This window comes from Zonotrichia leucophrys, chromosome 5 (assembly GCF_028769735.1).
Source record: "Zonotrichia leucophrys gambelii isolate GWCS_2022_RI chromosome 5, RI_Zleu_2.0, whole genome shotgun sequence".
Classification (NCBI taxonomy): Eukaryota; Metazoa; Chordata; class Aves; order Passeriformes; family Passerellidae; genus Zonotrichia; species Zonotrichia leucophrys.
In genome coordinates, this window is record NC_088175.1 from 8,816,856 (window position 1) to 8,834,932 (window position 18,077).

The 18,077-nt window shown below is 37.8% G+C and overlaps 1 long non-coding RNA gene across 1 annotated transcript; it reads right to left on the reverse strand.

The window, feature by feature from the left end:
* Window positions 1-885: 885 nt before the first annotated feature.
* Window positions 886-15,356, reverse strand: LOC135448526 (uncharacterized). The gene is made up of 3 exons (XR_010440485.1): window positions 14,863-15,356; window positions 14,532-14,628; window positions 886-2,601 (listed from the first exon to the last, which is right to left on the reverse strand). It is a non-coding gene; the product is annotated as an uncharacterized LOC135448526 (long non-coding RNA).
* Between the last annotated feature and the right edge of the window lie 2,721 nt (window positions 15,357-18,077).

Consider the following 18,077-nt stretch of genomic DNA (forward strand, 5'->3'; position numbering starts at 1 on the left):
CAGCTATACTTAGACACATGCACCTTTATGTTCAATTTTTACATCACAGATAAAAATGTTACCAAATGGAATTTATATAACTATATATAAATATATTTCCTACAGGTATCCCAGTAACACAGTAATCACTGAAACTCTTAAAAGTGCCAAGGTTGTAATGTTTTTTTCTAGTTTAATTTTGTTTGAAGCCTATACATTTGAACTTCAAGGGCCTTCATGAAGAAAATTTCTTCTAAAATTTGGCCCAAGTTTGTTTAGGTCTTCCCTTCATACCAAAAGTGTGGCTATGCAGCTGCAAGCTACTAGCAAAGGATGCAAGTATGTGATCTGTGGTCAGATCTACACGGGCCTGCAGTTACACTTGTTCTTTCCAAATATATCAAAGTTAAATTGATTCTCATTCCTCAACCAACATAATCTCACAAAAGCTACTTTGATCTCTGAAACAAAATATTGAACAGTTCCAGGTTATGAAGGCTTCCTTTAGTTCTGACTGGCAGCCCAATTGAGAATGCACTTAGTGCATCAGAACAGGGCAGTTTAGAAACAAACCCAAACATATTTCTGTGAGATGCAGTTTGGTTGCAGTACATGATCTGAGGATTTTGATGAAGCTCTGAAAAGAATCACAATTTTAGCACAATGTGTTTCACTGTTGCCTTTAACTACCTGTTTCCCACCTCCATCCTTTTTTTTTCTTTTTCTGAAGGAGTGAAACTTCCGAAGAGGAAAAAACCTCCTTCAGGGTGGCCTATGCCATACACATTTCTCAGAACATGAGTATAATTGTCTATAGATATATAAAGGCATGCTGGCCTTAAAAAAACAAAACAAAACAAAACAAAAGGGGGGGGGGGAAGAGAGAAGTAAACAACCAAGAGCTTAAGTATTCCAGGACATCTTCTCTAATAGTTTTTGGGGGTTTTTTATTCTGATAAGGATGTACACAAAAATTCTGCTGGGTGAACACAGAGATTGAGGAAACCAAAGGCCAGAAGGACTCTGGGTAACTAAAAGTGTGTTGCTTCTGTACCACAGTCTAACCTAGATCACCTTGGATTCACCACTTTAGCAGCTTGAGGCTGTACTATAATCTGCTAAACTGTCTTCACACCACAGACTCCAACGTTTCCCTCACTGGTCTCTTTCTGTCCTTGGTACCATCTGGCTTGCAAAGGCGTCCTCAGAAGTCCTCATTCTATGATGACTCCTGTGCAAAGACCTTCTTCCCAAAGCAGTGGCAATTTTAAGACCTCATAAGATCATTCTAGATCTTTTAACAGGACAGAGAAACATCCAAATTTCATGTTGAATCATTTGTCCTTCTTTGCTGCACACTTGGCTCATGCAATATCAGCTATCAAACTTCAGTGATGTTTTTGCTTGAATCACAGCAGCTGGAATCAAATAATTAACTATTGCACCTAATTTCATTTTAAAAGATAACTAATTATGAGCACTCAGAATTTTTAAGGAAAGTTTAGAAATTTGTATTCAGCCTCTTCAAAAAAACATACATCAAATAAAAAAAGAATTTCAAATGTATTACTTTTTAAAATGTCACAAATTTTCAGTCAAAATCCTGATTTTTGCAGGTGCTCAGACTTGGCAATACTATTTAGCCCAGCAATTTTACAGTGCATCCAAGATAAGGAGAGATTATCACTCCCTCAGATTTGCCATCAGAACTGCACATGCAGCTGCCCTCTAAACTCCCTCCTGCTGAAATGATCAGGAGTAGGGCTTTTCAAACACAGCTGATTTTGACTAATGTAAGTTAGGGAGGAATATGCAAAAGGAAAAATTATGCAATGGACAGAATTAGTGGTAACTTCTGTTGTGACAGCTATGGCAAAGGCATGGAGGACCTCTTCAGCCTGCTCAGCCATGTTCAGGCACTGAAGACCACCAGATTCATTTAAGACAAGGCACACTGGGAGTATAAAAATAATTATTTGAATATCAGGCCAGGTATCTGTATTGTTGACAGCCTTTTAAATAAAAATTTTTTTCATAACTTTCAGCATAAAATTTAAAATCGTATGTAGTTATTTTTATTTTTAATCATGAATGTCATATTTTATAGAATCAGGAACTGGTGCTGCAGTTAACATATTTAAAAGTACTTTTACACTTTCACCTGTCAAACAATACCTAGATTTTACAGAAGTTATGCTCACTGACTTTTTTTTTTCTCAGACACTAAACACAGTTAATATTAATTCAGAATTGATACATTTCACAGTGAGATTATCTATTGTGACTTGAAAATTAATTTGTAAACATGTATGTGAGCAAAACTGTTCTTCTAACTGCAAAAGTTTTCACTCAGATTTTCAGACTATTGACCTTCAGCACAGCTCCACGTATCACCTGTGAGCAAGAAAGATTATAGCCATTCATAAATCTGATCCTTTTTTATACACCTGGCTTCTCCCTTATTTTCCTTATTCTGTGACTAACAAGTCCATTGAGAATTCAAGCATGCAACTGATGGTCCAGAGGAGATTTTCTGTCATTTCTGAAATTTCACACAAGCATAGCCATGGTCAGAAAGAATCCCAGTTTTCGGTTACAGAGATGAACACTGTCCTTTGGGACCTAAAAGACGAAGTATGGAGAAGGAAAATAAAACCAGGAAAGAGTAATTCCATATTAAAAATTCATGAAAAATACTCCTATGAAAGTCTATAACTGCATATGTAGACAGAGTAAATTGATTTACTGTATTAACTTCCTTACTACTGAAAGATGTTTTCACCATGGAGTTTATACAAAGCAGGAACAGGACAGCCTGCAGCTGCTTGCCCAGCCTTCTGGAAAACATTTTCCATGGAATTTGCCACCTTGAACTATTTTATTCAAAAAAATCTGAAGGATTTGTTATATGGGGCTTTCCAAACATTTTTTGCCAAAAGTTTTAATATATGTCATTAAAGCTGCCAAGCTGTACATAGCATACAGAATGTCTTGCTGGAGTTTATAGAATCTGGCATAAGAAGGTTAAAGAAAACAGAGCACATATATGGAGAGTGACAGCTGATTATTTATTTTTACATATTTTTCAAAGTATCAATAAATCCATCTGAAATTTCATAGGCTTGAGATGTTGTAAGGGCAGCAAACCACAAATTACAATTTAGTTTCATTTGCCTTCTACACAGTTTTCTCCCAGGCCCAAAAGAAATTTACACAGAACATATGTCCAAAATGAACTTTTAATAAACAAATGAATTTCAGCTTTCTGGAAGGCCTAGAAAGGTGCTATCAAAAGAAAATTATAAAGTAATATTCACTTCACAAAACACACAATTATTGAAATTTCATTTCTATCTTAATAGTTCACCATGACAATTTAAAGAATAATGTGTTTGATCCACCACAGAACTTAGACACCTACAATTTGCTGCATGATGCAAATCATGCCCTCATTAACAGCTGGTAACATTGGTACCTAGTTCAGAGACCACCTTTAGCCACAATTAAAAATGAAACTTCTGGTTTAAGGTAAGACATCATACAAAGCTGGTCATAAATCTTGCCAAACTTCAGTAATTTGGGTTTAAATTTTCTCTATTTGCCATCGGCTTCACATATCAAATCATTCAGGGCAGGGGCTTTCTTTGGTCATTACTGAACCTCATGGTTCCACTGCAGAAATGTTTCCACTCTTGGTCACTTCCTAACTCTTTAGTGCAACTGCATTTTGCACATGCCCAACAAAAACCTCTCCAGAGTTCAACTGCTCCCTAAAGAGTTTGCTCAAAATTATTTAAAGACCATTTCAACCCCAGGATCAAGCTTGCTTTAACAAGTGATTGCCAGAAACAGTTATGAGAACAAAGGATACTGATGGTGACTTATGACTGGGTTTCGGTTTTGGGGGTTTTGTTTGTTTGTTGTTTGTTGGGGGTTTTTTAAGGGGTTTTTTGTTTTTTGGGGTTTTTTTTGTTGTTTTTTTTTTTGTTTGGTATTTTTTGGGGGTTTTTTGGATTTTTTTTGGGGGGGGATTGTTGGATTGTTTTTTGGGTTTTTTCTTTGCTTTAGGCAGATCCCTGGAATCCATGCCAGTTAGCTCTGAGGACTCAGAACATGTACAAGGCAGGCTCAGTAGTACAGGGGGAGAGAAAAGGCTGCTGCTGGTCAGTCATTCCCCTACACATCCTCCCCTCCTTCCAGAAGCAGCAAGCATGATTGTCCAGATTTCTCCTCCCTGTCTTACTGTTACTTCTCCCAGCTGAAGAAAAATCCAACTGGGACTACGGCTCCTTATCCCTTTAAATTTTGCCTACAGAATTGAAAAGCTTTGAAGTGGCTCTGAGCACAAAGCTGACTCCAGGACTCTCCCTCCTGTGCTCTCAATGGACCATATGTCTGACAGCCTGCAGGACAATGCAAATACACTCAGTTCAAATACAGATTGAACAAATGCTGAGCCTACTGGAAGAGCAAGAAAGAGTCTATGGAATAACCCAGCATTAGATACAAATTGAGGCTGGAGGCTGCTAAGGAGGGAGAAGAAAACAAGGAATGACTTCAAAGTAAATAAGGCCTGGGGTCTTTCCTTGAGACATTTTGAAGCCATTCCTCACCTCCCAGTAATAACTTGTGCTTGGAATGCCAAGGGAAACTTGGAGGTGCATTTCTGTTGCAAGGATGTTCTGGAGATCCCAGGATGCAGCTGAAACTGTTGCAGCCAAGTCCTATGCTCTGTAAAGGCAGGAATGGCTAGAAGATCTGGACACACAAAAAGGACTAAATTTCTTTTTAAAATCATTACCAGTATTTCCAGTGCCATAAAACTGACATCTCATCCCAAAACTGAAGTCTCTTTGTTCATCTGCTACTTGACTTCATCAGAGACCTTTCCAAGTATCTTAGTTGCCCCAGTGCATTGACCTTTGTTTCCAAATGCCAAAATTACTTCAATCTCTATGACTCAGTGCCCATCTTCAACTGGAATCCACAAGAAAGGTACACCCTGCAGAAACCTTCTAATGAGTGTAACCTACCAAGTTAGCTGGTCAATGTAAAGTTATATTTTGCAATATCTTTTACACACTGTTTAAGCAGAGAATATAATTTCCAGGGCCTCCAGTATACTGTAATACAGCTCATCAGAAAACACAAAATTCCATTAAAAATAAGTATATCAAAAATAAAATCTTTATTAATTAGTGACATGCTACAAAAAAAAAAAATTTCTCCCCTATTAAAAAATTTCTATATATTATATTCCCCTGGAGCCTGGCACTTAAATATAGCTGTTTTCCTTGTTTCCAATAAAATCTCAGTCACAATTACTTAATAAATTATAAATCACAATGCAGTTTCTATGTAAATGCATTTTTGTGTTCAAGCATGGGATTAATGTTTGTGTATGCAAATGAACAAAGGATATTGTCAAAGAGGTTAAGGTTCAAACTATGTCAAACTTTAAAATGCTTTACTGTATTAATGGTTGTATAGGACACTGTTCTCTGTCTCTTTTTCCCCCCCTTAACAATTAATAACTTGTTTTAAATGCACCTGTTGCTAATACCTAATTTCTGTTTAGTGCAACTTCAGGGCAAATAGGGTTCTTTGTCAGTGTATAGTTCCTGCTTGATGTTGCATATAATTCTTATAATATTCTGAATGGCATGTGCTAATTATTTAGCACAATAGCTCATCTTATGGAGCTGTAAGGCTGTAAAAGAAGAGTAGCAATTACTTAGGGTGGGAGCATCTATTTTTCTTGTAAAAACAAAAGTGTTGAAAGAAAAAAAATGAAAAAGAAACAAAAAGAACAAGGAGGAAAAATTAACTAACAGCCAAGGAGTAGTAGAAGGGTTAATGTTTTGAAACTTTTATAATTTGCAAGGCTGGATCTGAAGCTTTCAATTCAGATAGTAAGAGCTCCAATTTCTATGTGCTGTATTGACGCCAGACTCTGCTCTCCCCAGATGGCTGACCAAACAAAGTTCTTAACCCACCACTCTCTTAAACCTTGATTATATGAGCATACCTGTATCACTGACAGGTGTTTAAGGCAGTTTCAAAAGGCACATAGAGAATGTAGCTTAAACTCACACAGAAAAGAAACAAAACAAAATCAAAGCAACAAACTAAGCAGTTTATAGAATATATCATAGAATCACAGAATTATTTAGGTTGAAGAAAGCTTAGAGATCTAGTTCCAAACCCTGTGCCATGGTCAGGAGCACCTTCCACCCAACCAGGCTGCTCAGAGCCCAAACCAGCCTGGCCTTGAACGCTTCCAGCAATGGGGCATCCACAGCTTCTCTGGGAAACCTGTTCCGATGCATCACCTTCCTGCAGCAAATTCTTCTGATCTCTAACCTAATCTAGACTCATGTCAAAGCCATTACTTCATTACTCTCATTAGATGGCTTTGTAAAAATCACTTTTCACCTTCCTATGGGTGCTGGAAGATGGACAAAATTCTCCCTGGAGCCTTTTTCTCTCCTGGCAAAGCAACTTCAGCTCTCTCAGCCTGTCTTCATAGGGGAGATGTTTTAGATTCCACGGCCCTGCTCTGGACTCACTCCAAGATCACCTTTCTGTGCTGGGGGCATAGAGCTGAACACAGTACTCATTATATGCTTTTATAAACTTATGCTAGCCCTAGATTAATAAAAACCCAAAAACATGGATGTGAAATAAATTAAATTTATGAAAAGGATGTTATTTATTTTTTAAAGAAGTTATGTCTTAGGGCTCTGAGTTAGCTTCAGGCTAAAACAAAGAGAAATACTCAAAATCTCATTCAGATAAAGATAGAATCATGACTTGGGAGACTAATCTGGAGATTAGGAAAAATTTGATGGAATATGTACAATTTATGTACAGGGTCTAAGCCTGTCTATGATGATTGCTTTTTGTCCCATAATCTTGTCAGAAAGATCACAGAGAGAAGTTGGAAGTTTGAACTAAAACAAGGTAGACTAAAAAAATATATACGGGATACAAAAACAGACATAAAAACCAGAACAGCACAAAGAACACACAGAAGGGAAAGACTCTCAGATAGTATTCTGAAAACTCATTAATTGTGGGGAGAGAATAATGAAAAAAAATTCTATCAATACTCATTTAAATCTAGATATAAACATTCTCCTGCCCTCCTCTCAGAGTAGTCATGCAATCAAGATTTATTAGCTCAAATTTTCAGGGACAGTGGACCTCCAGCCCCTGTGTTCTAAAATTCATTGAGATACAATTTTTAAAAAAACACTTTTCAAAATCCTTGCAGCAGAAAGCAGATTACAAGGCCTTAATTTATCCATCTGAAGTACAAACAAGGCCATGAAGATCACATCACCAGTCACAACTAAGCTACATATTATACATTTCTGTATATTTGGGTTAGTTGTAAGTTTCAGGTTAAAAGAAAAGGGTGGGGAGGACTCCTCAGGAAAAGCTGTTTTCATTCATTTCTAAGAATCTAAGAAATGGCGATAAATTGCAATTTACTTCTGAATATTTTTTTCCAGAAGAAATGGTAAAATCCATCTAATAAATTAGACTTTAGATGATATTTTACAGAGAGGTCAGAAAGTCAATACAGAAGCTGAAAATGATAAACCAATATTACCTTAAACAAGATAATGTTCTAGATCATTTTTGAGACAGGACTCAACATAAAAAGATCCAGCTTAAGCTGAAATTTTACAGGACATTTGAATAGCTGAGACAGACTTCACAACTAACCATATGCTGAGCATTTATCTACATTGGGCTTCCTGCTTCCACTGATGATGTGAATGTTAAATTGCCACTGACTTCTAACAGAACCAAATCAAATACTATAATTATACACTTTGTACTATCTGTGCTGCACTGTATTATTATCTATAATTGATTATTCAACTCAGTAGCTATTGTTCTTTAAAATGCTTTTGACGCGTTGTAGGAAAAGTGCTATATTAAACAAAGTTGATGAGCAGAGAGATTTCGGACTTTCTGCCACATGTAATGATGAAGCTGGTGTAAACCAGACTAGTTCCCCTTCCAGAAAGTCACATCCAAATTTTTTTGAGACTGTGTTCCACACAGATAACCTTCAGCTGAGAAACAGACCTTGCTATGCTGAATATCATGCAAATGTATTAAGAGGGGGAAAAAAAAAGCCTGACTGCTAAAAACTTTCACATAGACAAGAAAAATATTTACCTTGGGGAAAGAAAGGTGGAAAAACTGCAGAGAAGTTATTTGCCAGAGAGGTACATCAACCTGAGTTACAAAAGCACAGCCTAGCTCAAGTTTCTGGATTTAACATCTTAAGTCACAGTTACAGAGTCTTTTCAATCAAGTGTGAACCAACAGAGTCACAGGGAAGGAAGGTCTGGGATTCTTGTCTGCCTGCTCCTGCCCCCCATCCTGGGACAACCCACTTTGGTCATGTGGCCATGTAGTGGATTGGGCCAAGTAACAGATCCAGAAGTAATGATTTTCCTTTACTGGTTTAGTATTCAGTTTTTGTCCTCAGCACTTAAAATATTCAAATAGAAGAATTTTAGTTTCTCTTTGAAAATCCAGTAGCCTTTAAATATCTGATAGTTAAACAGTCAAATCCTGTTCTCAAAACATGAAAACACTGTGACCTATCCCCTTAGATTCCCATATATCAACTTATTTTGCTAAGCACAGAAAGCTGTTTTATGTATTTCCCTTTTTTATATGCCAGTAAAGTAAATAAGGGTTGGATTTATAAGCTATCTAAAACTAGTAGGCTTAGTTCCAAGTAGCCTCAGTATTTACAAGAATGCCAAAGTAATGTCTACATTATTTTCAGATTAAGAAAAGAACCCTGAGAAAAAAAATTATTGTTGGAGAGTAACAAGTTTCCTAATCACAAAAATATTTATTTTCATGTCTTCAGAACACATACTATTGCTTCCCATAATTACAAATGAGATTAAATGTTAACCAATTTAAATCTGTCAAAATATTTTAATAAGTGGGGCAGATGTTCTGTTTTGTTAAGTATCACTATTTACTTTATGAGGTAATAATAACCTTACCTTTCCTCTGCAATAGTTAATAGTAAATGGTTAGAGCTTGCCAAAGAGCAAATAAATCATTACACTAAATACAGGTTGTCAGACTAGTTTAGTACCTTGTACACTCCATTTTACTTAGATAAATGGCTTAGAATGGGATTTACCCTCTGTGCAATTTTATAGAAAGATACTGGCTTTCCTATTGTGTGTAGCTTCATGTCAGATTTTAAGCAAGGTACTGTATCAGTATGCAGATTTTACATACACTTACTTGTGTGGGTTGACTTCACATATGTACAAATGTGAGACAAGCTGCAGACCTCCCAGGAATATCATTACAGAGAGTACTTTTGTAGAAAGACTCTGGCTTTGGTAAATAAGTAAATACACCAATGCAAAACTCAAGACAGTTGACTAGTGCCAAATCAAGACTCTGAAACACTCCTCAGAGTTGTCTTTGATTAAACCATTTTAATATATAATCCATTTATAGTCACTCTTCATCAAATTTGTAGTTGTTCAGCTCCAGTAAAATGCATAAACAAGTTTTAAAATTAGTGCTGAACATATTAAGTGTAGATGCCACTTTTTTCTGGATAGCTGAGACTTAATTAGGGCTAAGTAGAAGTGGTTCTGACCACTCAGTCCTGAGAAGGTTCCTGTTGGGGCTGTTACACAATTTAAACCTCAATAAAATCCACCTGTCTGTTAGGAGTTCATTTGCTCTTATTATTATAGAGAAAATATCTTCATTTTGCACAACTAGACACATTTGAAATTTTGTATGGAACAATATTTGTACAGTTATATATTTGTTTTAGAATCACTATTTCATTTCTTCCCCCTCTTCAAAATTCCTACCATCCAAATACTGAAAAGGAATAATTTGGAAAATTATGCAAAGCTAACAGCTAATAATGGTTGAAGGAAAGAGATCACAAGTTCCATTGGCTGACATTTGTATAAACTATTTGCAGAAATCTTGAGAAAAGCAACTCTGGCCATGGAAAGAAAGATGAGGTTATGAGTGATCTGTGAAAAAGGAAAAGGTCCAATAAATTGGCTCACTTATTCACACTGAATAATTCAAACAGCTTGACTCAACACTAGACATACTCTTTACTCCTTTTAAAGGATTAAAATATTCATGGTTTCTTCTGTCAAATGCCATTATCACTCTGTAATGTCAGGAGCAGTGGCTATCTTCCCAGGGCTGTGAGAGGCTTGGATGTGGATCATCAGCTCCAGCAGTGGGAGCTGCCTGGCAAACACTGCTTCTACCTGTGGTATCAAATCTGCGTGTGCTGCTGGTCCTAGCAAAGGCAACTGCAAACACTATCTCCATCTTTATGCCCATGTTCCAGTGCCACATAAGCTCTGCCAGGCTGTGCTGCCTGCCAGCAGTGTGCAGGGATGGCTCAGAAAGAGGGACATCTACTTTCTGCCATAGTTGTAACTAGATCATGTTAGACAATATCCTTACCTTTGTAAAAATAAAAGAAATTCCATTTTCCAGCTCAAGTACAAACCTCGCTTTGCCTCTTTGTACAGCCGGGCACACAAAGCCAAATGGGAGCAAGTGATGACAAGGCAGGAGGGGTGCTGAATTGTGAGTGTTTTGTGTCAGAGAAAGCCACTACAATGGGTTATACAGAAGCCATCAACTTCCTTAAAGCAGCTATTGGCATCCCTCCTCAAAATAAAAGTACAGGGGACAAGGAGCTAATGTGCTGGAGCATATTTCCAACCACAATCTTTCAAAGATATTCAGAAGGCAGCTTTTCTTTAGCTGCATCAACATTCTAGTCTACTTCAATTCATGTTTTGCAAGATGGACACACTTTATAAATTCTTTAAGGATTCTCTGTGCATTTGGTAAATTCCTCTTTAATACAATCCAACCTGTTCAGTTTTTCAGTCGATTTTTTTCCCCTTTCTTTTAAAGACATCTTAATTAGTCTAATCCTGACTGGTCTCTTTCCAATGTTCCTGTTGGCACAGTAGGATTTCAATTAACATTCTGCTTTAGCACTGCAAATGCCCTTGCTCAGATTTTTTTTTTTTAATGTGCTATTTTGGATGCCATCTCTGTTCTCTTTTCTTCCTCAAAAATTGTTCAGCTTCTAAAAGGTTTTGGAAGCAGAGGTTGTTCTGTCAATTTGTGCTTTCTGAGCTTATCAAGAAATAGCCCACCATTAATTTTTATTTTTTTCCCTGCTTGAGGGTGATAGTCCTTGTATGTTCTGACCACATCACTCATCCCCCTTTCAATCCCTCCTGGTTTCAAAACAGCAAGTTCATGCTTCTTGTCCTCAGCTTCAAGGCTCTTCAAAACTCCACCCTTCTTTATTTGTCTGTTCTTGTCTCTAATTGCATTTCTCTTTCTCTTTTTCACACACACATACACACACACTCACACTCTTCCTTCAAATCCACCAACAATAACAATCTTCTCTGCTGTTTGTCAGCTTCTCTCACACAGCTCCACCCTGCCCCTCACACATGGAGTGCCCTCCCTGAACTGAGCTGTCAGGAGATTGTCCTCGCTTCTTTGAAATCTATCCTTAAAAATCCACCTCTGCTGCAACGTCTAAAATAAATCAGCTAATTAATGATGGTTATTTTGAGGGGCAGATGGAATAGCTGACATTTAATTTACAATAATAATTTTTAAAAACCAAAAAAAACCCCTTTTGTGCAAATGTGAGTAAGTATCTTAATCTGTTTTAGACTGCTCTTCCAAAGGGACAGCAATATGGATGGAGCAGTGCCTAGATCCTGCAGCCTGTGCACATCATCCCTGGCTGATTTTAGATCACGGGAATCTCTCTTTTTCTCTACCCTTTACCTGTTTTGCATGTTTAAACTATAAACTCTGCAGGATAGCAACTGTGGATATGTCTACTCTGCATACCATGTAGTAACTGATAACCTTTAAGTGGAATAGGAGAGAGAAGCCCCAGCAGTGTGGACTTAATTTTCTCAAAAGGTATTCTATATTATGCAATACCTATCCACAGCAATTAGTACAATTACAAAATTACCTTCATTGAATTATCTTGGAAATGCATAGCTTAAATAAAAATAACAATGGTGAGCTAAGTACCTTACTACAACTGCGAATACAATATAACCATACTTCTGTTTAACCTGCAAGCCTGTTAACCACAACTATTTAAACATGTGGGCTTGACTTCAAAGGCACTGCTACCAAAAGCATCTATTTATGTTCACTATATTTATAATTGCTTATAGGCAAACAAATTATTGCTGTGAATCTAAATCTGCAAATTTCAGTTCCAATCCAGACTTCTGTAAAATTCTGCTACTTTAACACAACTAGAAACCTCATTTATTAGTCTAGAAACAGAGACACACATCTGCAGCTAACCACTCTTTTTCATTGCTCTTGGCTACAGAAATTGGCACACCTTAACCACATGGGCCCAATAAACTAATCAGACTTTTCTGTGCTTACTCATCTTCTCTGGAAAACTAGCTTATGTTTGTGCTGAAAACATCAGCTTTCAGTCACTGAAAGGAGTGCAAAATATCCACAGGTTGAGAAATTTGTTGCAAAACTTAGGTATTTAGAGAATGGCAGATGAAGAACAGTAGTAAGCCAGGATTGTTGCCATTATAAAACTACTTCAAATTGGAACATATAATCAAGATAGCAATCTGCAGCAAGTGAATGAAAGTTTTCAAGTGTTCCAAAAGATATAATTAAGTACAAAATACCTAGTAAGAAAAAGTTCATTTCCACCCCTTATGCAGTGACTGAATAGTGTTGCTGCTTTGTGTCTTATTACATTCCTCTGCTTCCAAAAACTGCATTATAATCTGTGAAAATAATAATAAATAATTTTTAAAAGCTCCAGGAGCATGATACATTTTCAGCTCTGCAGTCTTACAGGAAAGCAACACAAACCATCCTCCCCCATGGGCACGGAATGCTGATGTGAGTTTTCAATATTTCACAAGAGATAGGTACAACCATCACCTGAAAAGCCCAAAGGGTGTTCCTATTCCAATTCCACACAGTGTGATCCTGTTCACAGATACCCATTTCATGGCTGCATCAGGATTTTCCATTCCAGGGTAAGCCCAGTCATCTGCTATTTAACACCTTCTCATGAGCTTTCATCCAGAGGAGCCTCACCCATGAGTTCTGGGATAAAAGGGAGCACTTCAGGAAACACCCAAGTAAGTTTGCCAGGGTGGAGGAGGAACTAATCTTTCAATTACTCTTTGCTCTGTACAGGGATCAAGGGAACATAATTTGTGCCAAACAGCTCAGACTGACATGGTGCACAAAATCACAATTAATCTGGTATCATCATCCTGTAATACCACTGGGTTATAAGTTTTACCTATCAGGAAAATATCAATGTCTTATCACTTCCTTGAGAAAACACATGAAATGAAGTGTTTACACACCTTATACTTTGACCGTGCAAATCTATACATATATTTATTCTTCCTTTTCTTTTTTTTTATTAAACTGATGTTTCTAACAGTTAGGGGAGGAATACAGAGCTGGTAGTGGCAAGGAAAAGAAGTGTGTGGGATCTTCTTTTGAGCATAATTCTTCAGTACATTAAATGAGACTAACAAAAGAGAAATTAAACATAATACCGTGCCATAGTACTATGACATAGTGTCAACTTAGAATTTCAAATACAATAATAAGAGTCTTCTAATAATTATATAGGTGGCAAACAAGGCTTTAGGGCAAACATATGTGGCAAAAAATTACTAATAGCATTCTAACAGAAAATCAGCTATGACTGACCCCTCCTATGCATCATATTCTGGTAAGGTCAGCTTGGTGGAAAGGTTAAGAGCAGTTAAACACTGACCCATCCCTCCCTAGTCTTTTCCATATTCATAGGAAGCTATCATCCATATTCATGCAACAAGATAAGTACCTTGAGCATGCAGAGGTTAAAAAAAAATTCTTTACAATCTTATTCAGTGCCATGACACTAATTCCCAGAGCATGGATCAGGACATAAATTAGTGTGTCTGTAAGGCTGGGCAGGATGGGTGAACAGAAAACATAGAGCAGCCCCTGGGTGACACTTAAATATTGAAAATATGCATTCTGAAATCCTGTAACAAATCCACAATTCTTGGACATGGGTAGACCACAATGATTTCACAAAATGATACATACAAGTGTCTGCCTTTGCACAGATCCATCTGCATACCTGTAAATACATGGATATCTGGAACCTGAATTTCCAGCCCTCACAGGTAAGTGGCATGAGAGCCCCAAGGTTGTGACACAAAATGTTGGGCCAGTACCTTCAAACAATAACAGAATCAAAAGGCACATCCTGTTGTCACTGCAATACTGGTGTTACCTCTAATTATTTAATTTTTTTTACAAGAGAACTATCTAGTAAAATAATAGAGTTTTATGTACCTCTTCTTTTGGTCTTCACACTTCTGGTGTGTGGCACTGAATGCAGTTGGAGAGGAGCAAGGCTCAGAAACACCTGGTTCTTTTGCAGAACTTACCTTACATGCATATAGTTTTGTCTTTCCTGTGAATTAACTCTCCAAATATGAGTTCTCCTTCAGTATCTCCTTTGTTTCTCTGTCTTCATTTCCATCACTTAAAAAAAAAAATTAAATTGTCTAATACTAACTTAATAATGAATTTATATTTCTTTTGCCCTACATTTTTTGCAGGTGAAAAGTATATCCAATTAACTGGTAATCCCCCCCAAACAGAACTTCTTTTCCTGCCTACAGAAACAGAAAATAATGAACCTCACTAGAATAATATATTTATATAGTAAATGCTAGTTTCACTCCCTGCCCATTTCTTTTTACAGGAAAAAGTTACCTTCTTTCTTTCCATTCCTACAGAAGTATCAGCTCCTTCAGTACATTTCAGTGGGCAAAATGGCTCAATTTCTTTTGCCATTCTACGCATCATTATTATCATAAGAGCGGCAGAGCAATAAGGGAGGCTAGATGCTTAAACTAATAGCTTTCTACTGTACTTATTAGCTACAGATTTATACAGCATCTTTGCAAGCATTAATTTACTGATTTTTAAATGCAGATTCTATCTTCCAGCATTCAATCACAGAGGCCCAGGTTTCTGCACAGGAACTTTGCTGAGGCAGAGGTCTGAAAACTTGTATTTATCCAGACCACATGGAGGTACATCAGCCTCAAGTGACTAAAAAATAAATAAATGAAGAAAGGGAGGACACAGGTGACCTTGGGTGCTGACAGGGTGGAGGGAACGCCTGCCCTGCACCTGAGCCCAGCACTGCCATCCCACCCAGTGCTCACAGGGGCAAGGACACACCCACGGCCAGGGCCAGGCTTCAGGGGAGAGGATGGGATGAGGGTGGCTCAGGCCCTGGCAGCAGAAGGCCCATAAATTGTCTCTGAAGATTAAATGGTTCCCTCAAAAACTCCTCTCCTGTTTGTGACATACAGCTGGGCTGGATGGCCCCCTGTAATTCCCAGCCATGAGTGTCACAGCAATACCTGTGAGCCTGTGCTGCTGTCACAGCAGCCTTGCATCTCCCTGCCTCTCACTCCTTTCTCTCTCCAAGGGTAGGTGGAACGTCTCAGCACCTTGCTGCCTTTAATGGATTGTATATTTATGATGCCCTTGTATATTATGATGCCCTTCTGAAGCAAGGGAATGATCCTGCTCTAAACAGGGGAGAGCTGCCTGAGCTGCTCCTTCACAGCCCCCCAGCCCAGCCAGTCTGAGTCCAGGGCAGGAGAATTGCTTCACATCTCTGGACTGGTGTGCTTTGCACCTGGAGCAAATGTTCTTCCCAGCTGTGCTGCAGAGACCTGGCTGCACGTGGGTAAGGCAAGGCAGCCAAAACTCAACAAGCAACTAAAGCCCAAACCAATTCTGTAGCTCCTGAGCTCACATTAGGACTCTTACACTTTTCTCATCTTAGATCTTAAAAAGACAAAAAGAAAGCAAAATATTAATATGATATTATACTGTGTATTGTCTAATTTGCCACTTTAGTTTGTATGAGTTGCTGAGTTCCGTAAAAAGCACTGAGAAAGTTTATAAATATGTAAGTAAATATTTACTTCCCTTGAGAAACACTTTTTGTCACTAACTGCTGCAAAGGGAGTTTATTATTGATGAAATCAGCTGTCCTGAATGTTCTAATTTAATAAGAACACACAGAAAAAGCCCTATTTTTATCTGTTATATAAAGGAAATTCTGAGTGTTTTAAAATTTCATAGATGTCTTTTGATGAAGAAGAAACCAGGCAAAAGTAAATGCCGATTTAAAAAAATATAATCTTTAAGTAATTTGATTTCATCTTTGATTTTATAGCATTTTTTTTGCTTGTTTGTTAGCACTAAAACTTCACTGTGAAGTGGGTCACTGATAGAATTAGCAGATGACACTGTAGCTGATAAAAACTCTAGAAGAAAATAATTTTGAAAGAGATTTAGCTTTTAAAATTCAGCATCTCTTTCTAACTAAATACTTACATGAGAACATGTTATCCAGAGTTGTCTTTAGAAAATAAAAACTAAATGAGAGCCATGGTGAAGGCACACTGTAATGAGAACTGGCTATCTAGGATGATAGTCTAGGGTATTTTTCCTACCTGGTACATTGGAAGGGTGTGTAGAGAGATCTGAGACAGTGGATCACTACCAGCAGTACAGAATGGTTACACCATGTTACCTACTGAGACTAAGCTGCCCTATTTTTTAGCAGTGTTCACCCACCCCATGCAATGCACTGTGCAGTTCCAGGTCACACATGCCCAGCTCCTGTGTGGTTGCCACCTCAAAATGCTGGCTGTCCAAATTCATGATTTCTGCTAAACACTGTTGCAGATTGCAAAAGGTGGAACATATTTTATATGCATCATTTTTAGCCCTATCTCACCTGAAGAGATTGTTTGACTCTTGTTTTACTGACTATATACACTTTGTGACCTCCTCTCTGGACAGATCAAATGGCATACAGAAGCAATGTCAGTGACAGAAGATTGTTTGTGCAGAGAGGAGAACATACCTGCAGAGAATTCCAAAAATAATGGCAGTATTATATGAAGCAGGAGAGAACAGCATGGCTCCTAGAACTTCTACCCATTTAGCAGGTCAGAATTTGTTGATTAGAAGTCCTTCAACAAATATATTTTAAATATTTTTAAGAGAGTCTATCTGCAGAATTCTACAGGTCTATAAGAAGCTTATGCAGAGAAACTATCTAGCACAATTTGTGCTCCCTTAGCAAAATCATGGGGAAACTCCTCTCAGCAGCCTGAGCTATGCAATGTGTAGACACACTGAAGCAGTAGTTTAGGTTAAAATATATATTACTGCCTGGGATTACACATTTTTCTGTGTTTATTTCATGCTTTTATTTGTCAACGTATCTACAGTGTATTCTTTGTGGCCCTGGCACATTACAAGGGAGCAGTTCTTCCTCCCCCCTAATCTACAGAAATGCTTCAGTTCTCTGACAATAAGAATTATGGAGCCTTTTGCTCAAGTAAATCAGGCATTTCAGGATTCATGTAGATTTAATGCTTCTCAGAGAAGTTGTACTACATAGGCTTACTTGTCCTAGGATTTTGAGAGCCTTTTAAAAGCCTCTTTTGGATAATAACACACCAAGTCTTTCTTTCTGTTTGCCACTGAAGCTTCCAGTTTTCCACTTGCTTCCCAAAGTTCAGTGTAACACACAAGGTTTTAACCTTGTTTGTTACCTTTTCTCCTGAAAAGGCCACAGGCTGGGGGCTCTATTTCTTCTTGATCTCTTGTTCAGCATGGCTGCAGAGGAAGCATGCTTTAGCAAAGTGCCCCTTTGCCCATGGCAGGGAATTTATCAGCAAATGTGGATCCCAGCCTTGCCAGATATCCCAGCTTCCATGGACAGTATAATCTACTGACAGAACACTCCTGCCAGGGAAGGCAACGACTTTTGGCTTCTGAGTCTGTGAGGTCTGAACATCAGCTCTGGAGTCCACATGTGCCCTGATCTCCACCCACATTATCTTTTATTCTAGAACTCTTTAGTTCTGTAAATAACAAAGCTTTGGATT